Here is a 6,004-nt window from a genome sequence, read left to right on the forward strand (position 1 = left end):
TCACAATAATATCTACTAATATATATATTTATATGTGGTTAGGATCAGATCAGTTATATTACAGCTGGTCGGCATGTTGCAACACTTTTTGACTAAACAGATCTTCCTCATACAGCCTTGGAAAAGGGTAGGCTATTGTTTAGTGATTTAATTTACAATTTTATTAGTAGAAATTACATTCATTTATTTAAAGGGATACTTCGGGATTTTGGCAATGAGGCCCTTTATATACTTCCCCAGAGTCAGATGAACTCGTGGATACCACTTTTATGTCTCTGTGTCCAGTATGAAGGAAGTTAAGAGGTAGTTTCACAATCCAATGCTAACTATCGTTAGCGCAATGACTGGGAGTCTATGGGTATCTGCTAGCATGCTAGCTAATTACATCAGGAGACAAATATTAATTTGAGCACGGTTAATCCCTTATTTTTGCCATTACTTTGCTGTCTTGTTATTTATATTTGAATGTATTTATTGTCCTAATGATTATTGATAATAAAATAAAATATCCAATGTATGTATCCTGGTTTTCATAATATTTTGTGGATACTAGGCTTATTTCCTTTTCTGTTATTGACCAATGTATGAAATACATTTCATAATATGATACGCTAGAGCAATCCATATGCTGTGCGTATGCTGTGCGACCCAAATGCGCTCTTTCGCACGTCACCATGATCCTTTTTATTTGTCATTTGTTCTGGTTGAATCAAAAGAGTCTAACTAAATAGCCAAATATTTTGTATTTTCTCCATAGCCTACTTTATCATCACTAACAATGTTATTCTATCAAATTCCACTAATGTTGTACATGTATCTTGGACATTCAATATTAGGAAATGCTTTGAAATAATGTATTTACACTGACAGTCAACTTGTGGTTTGACATTTGTTTAGAGCAATGGCATTGGAATTCATTGTCCAAATATGGTGAATTATTTAGGGCGAGGCCTGCAGGAGATGAAAAGGTGCAGACTGTCACCGTGGACAACAATAGTGTCCAAAGGTGCTGTCGTCTCAGTGCAGGGGTCAGACTGCAATATATTGTTAGCAGTCGGATTCCCAACTCTTCATTCAGAAATGCTACAAGAGACGCTTATTAGAAATCCATATTTTTTGCGCATGCATGTTTCAGTCAATCAATAACCAAAACATAAGTATGTCCAAAACATAAGGCTACTGTTTACGATACATAGGCCCACTAGCTAGCCTACATAATAATATAATAACGACCTTAAGTTGGTGATATCATTTCCAATAAATACGAAGGGAAACAGTAAAAATAAAGTCCCTTTCCGCTTTGTTAGTAGGCCTACTTTGCGCACTAATACGTTTAAATAAAAAATCATCAGAATCCATGGAACCATTCTTAATTTGAAATGTGATTAGATATAGACCTACTCCTAAATCATTTGGAAAGTTTTAAACGTTTTATGTAACCGTATATGGATCAAAGTCATTGTTGGAAACTATGATGGCAAATGTGTGGAGCTAAAATAATATACAAATCAGGAGAATAGTATACTGGCTAACTAGAATTTGAATCCACATTTTTCCATTAGTAAATTCTAGGTTTGATCTGAACCCTGCATCCATGTCGCATAACCGATTAAGATTATTCTGAATGAATTGTGAAAATATCGTATTACAAACAGTGCATTACTACGTGAAGGAACCTCAAGTAAATACTTGTTGTCATAGCCTATATGATACATATATTTGAACAAGGGACATGTTGTTGTATTGTCAAAAGCTAATTTGAATTGACAAATGAATAGGCCTATACAGTTCAGAATTGGCATGTTAAACTCTTACCCTCAAACATTTATGTTGAATCACCAAGGTGTCTATTTGGAAACTATTCAGGGAACATATTGTTATTCTGATAAATAACAGAAACGTAATACCGTCCAAAAACATTCACCTACAGTAAATATATGGTTAAGGCCACTTGGAAAACAAGTGTTATAATTCATACTTTTAAGTGCTATCCTCTGGGTCCACATTGTACATTATGTTGTCTATGTTTTTTACCGAAATAAATTCAATTTAAGGCAACAGCAAATTTAGGGAAATTAAGGATAAGGTAGGTCTATAAGTTCCTCAAATACTTCATATAGTACGATAATCGTAAAGTGCATCAAGATCTGCCATAAGTTTAAGACGTTTTCCTTTTCATGACGCCCTTCATGACTAAAGGGTTATAAAGCATTATAACACGGCACTTCATTTAATTGGTTAATTAATAATAAACCCAGACCACTATTAGAACAACCAAGTGCTTCTTTCCGTGTCAGATCACAAAAGATAGACGGAATGAAAGTTTAAAGGCCCAGTGCACTCAAAGACGTGATTTCCATGTATTTTACATATATTTCCACACTATGAGGTTGGAATAATACTGTGAAATTTAGAAAATTATGCTCATGGCCTTTTAGTGTAAGAGCTGTTTGTAAAGATCATCTGGAATTTCAGTCTTTTTTTGGTGGGATGGAGTTTTGGCCTTCCATGGTGACATCACCATGCGTAAATTAGTTAATAGACCAATAAGAAAGATAGTTCCAAACCTCTCTGCCAATAAGAGGACATTTTCAGTTTTCCTCTCCCCGCTAAAGACCACTCCTAGACAGTCCTAGCAAAATTCTCGCTTGAGAAATTGCCCTTGGCTAAGAAGCTATTTTTGTTTATTTTTGACCATTTTAATTGAAAACAATCACATTAAGGAACTAAATTGCTACCCAGAAATAATTGTATATTGAAATAAAAACGGCTGCATTGGAACTTTAAGGGCCTTTACGCCATACCCTAATGACATTGCTCATCCTAATATTTATATATTTCTTAATGCCATTATTTTACTTTTAGATCTGTGTGTATTGTTGTGTATTGTTAGATATATTGCACTGTTGGAAACACAAGAAACACAAGCATTTCCCTACACCCGCAACAACATCTGGTAAATATGTGTATGGACCAATAACATGTGATTTGATAACAAACTAGCACATTCTGAAGAGAGATATAGCTGGTTACTGTGGTGTAGATAGCTTATTTTTACTGCACAAAGTTATGCAGGTGGGGCGGCAGGTAGCCTAGTGGTTAGAGCGTTGGGCCCGAAAGGTAGCTGGATCGAATCCCTGAGCTGACAAGGTAAACATTTGTCATTCTACCCCTGGACAAGGCAGTTAACCCACTGTTACTCATTGTAAATAAGAATTTGTTATTAATTAAATAAAAAATGGTTGAATGCAAGCATTGTTGTAATGTTCATTAATGATATATTTTACAAACTGCTAAACAATATTAACAATATTTAAACAAATTCTGATGTAATCAATGTGCTTGCACTGCGTGCCTGCTTGTAGTTTAAGGAAGGGGTTTTGATTGATCCATGTTGCATTTGAACATTTTACACAGGTTTAGGCCTAATTGAACGTTTTACTGCAGTGGGCAGGGTCACAGAGTGTTTCTTGRCAGTCTTAAACAAGTATACACCTCACACACATGGTTATGGGCTTAAAAAAAGAAGACACCTGTACCATGTCAGATATAGTATTCCATTTTTAGTTTTGCATTCCAATATTGCACTTTATATACATCACAGAAGACTGAAAGATAACACAAACGTATGACRTAGAAATAACGGATTTTCGGTGGCTTTAAAAAATATTATGGCGCCTTTTTTAAATAATGTTTATTAATTATGAAATTATGAAAATTATTGCCTATAGTGCCTGTATAGTGTATTACCTCCTCATAACTCTGATAATATTCAACATACACACACACACACACACACACACACACACACACACACACACACACACTAAGGTTACACTAGGCTTCTTGCCACTGTGATGCACCATTTCGTTTCAGAATATAGGCCCACCGCAAATGCTTGAATCCGGTACGAGATACCTCTGGTTATGCCTATTCAGATAGCAGTAATCATGCACACATTTTGTTTTGCAATAACACAACAATCAGTGCTATCCGCTCTTGCACGATCAAGCCTTACATCAGCCAGCATTAGGCCTACACATACCCAGACACCCGGATGGTTGTGACAATGAGTTAGCCTTTATTAATAGTTAACAACTAGTACTTCCCTAGCCGCTCACAGACAGAGATACAGACCTAGTGGACTGTAAAGACTTATATAACAAATACCTCCATTAGCCTAGCTATTCCCTTATTTTCTTCTTCCGTGCTCTACCTGTTTTAGAATTTTAAATGGGTTGTTCAAATGCCACTGTGCAGTTTCTGACAGCATGCTATTTGCTATTGAAATTGCTATTAATTTGAGAAAGAATAACTTGTGGACAAAAGAGGCAAAAGTATTATCCATGTAACGAGAACCTTTATTAAAAAAAGTTGCTACATACGTGCGTAATGGCTGTGCGTAATTGTGCACTAGCGCGAATTACGCACCGTCTCAGGGTGTAAGCAATGTGTGTTTCCTGTGGGTGCTATTTGGAGTGGTGTAAACTCTTTGTGAGTGATGCATTCCAGGGGGAGACGCCTATTCACTAAACTGAATGAAAATGACTTTGGATTCCAGACGGTCTCTGCTAGTTTCACTTACTGCTGTGATGATGGGGGGTTGAGAAAACAAAACCGCGAAAGAAATGATAAACACATTCTCTCCCAGAGAGGGGACTTTGACTGTGCCATGTAAAAAAGTTATTGGCTAAACATGAAATAATTTCAACATGAAATCATTTTGTTGTGTATTATGAATACAATACAAAGTTGATATTCCAAATAAAATGGATAATACATGTTTCTCGGCCACGTCTTGTCATTTGGGTCATGTGAATGAAATCAGTTAAATTATTACCACAAACATTTCAAATTAAATTAAATTAAATCAACCTATATGGCCCAACATTCCAATGCTCATAACTTGACATAACCTAGTTAGTTACATGAATGATTCATAAAGAATAATAACATAACAACTGCGAAATACAATTTGCCCACAAATGCACAAATGAAATAGGAACAAGACATAATACATAAAGAAATATGATGTAATATACCCAGCGTATTTCATCTATAGGCTAATCTACCCAGTTCCTTTCCATTGAATTAACATTTTATAAATGATTACATTTTTTTTTATTCACGACTTCTTCCTCTGGACGCATTATAGTCTAAATCCAGTCTATGACCTAGTTTCTTGAATCAGAATACGTTTTGTCATTTGAGAAAGTTGAGGAAACGGAAACAATCAAAGGAATTATGGCTGCAGGTAGCCTAGTGGTTAGATCGTTGGACTAGTAACCGAAAGGTTGCTAGATMGAATCCCCGAGGTGACAAGGTAAAACTCGGTCCTTCTGCCCCTGAACAAGGCAGTTAACCCACTGTTCCTAAGCCGTCATTGAAAATAAGAATTTGTTCTTTAACTGACTTGCCTAGTTAAATAAGATAAAAATGTCATGGTAAATATATTATGACGATGGAGTAATTTCCCCTTGATTTAAACAGGTGGCAAATGCGTTACAGGTCAGCAAAACCTACGGGATATTCAAAGGTCCACTCAGTTAACCCAAACACACACACAGTGCCACAATCAGAAAAATACTGGACCATGTGTACCAACAAAAACTTATATTCAGAAGAAGATTAAAGAGCCCATATGAATGCAACATACATTGTTTCCAGCTTTAAGATCAATAACATTTTACACATTTTAGAGAAAATAAAACTAAATTCTGTCAACATTTGGCTGGCTGGCCTGATAGCCATGTGATCTTTAGATGGTGGCCGAACAAGCTAAGTCTGTAAAGGACATTCCCATCATTTCATGGTCTAGAAACCAAAACCCAACCGAAACCAAAATCAGGGGAAACCTAACCAAAAACCAGTAACAAAATGGTAAGGCAACAATAGCGGTCTAAAGTCTACCCCATGTTGTTTACAACCCATTCTCCATCTGAGAAGCTAAAGTACTTTTTACAGCCCGCCACAAACATGAGAGCCGGGGAGAAAAAGTGGCCGT

The sequence above is a fragment of the Salvelinus sp. IW2-2015 genome, linkage group LG7 (genome assembly GCF_002910315.2).
Source record: "Salvelinus sp. IW2-2015 linkage group LG7, ASM291031v2, whole genome shotgun sequence".
Lineage (NCBI taxonomy): Eukaryota > Metazoa > Chordata > Actinopteri > Salmoniformes > Salmonidae > Salvelinus > Salvelinus sp. IW2-2015.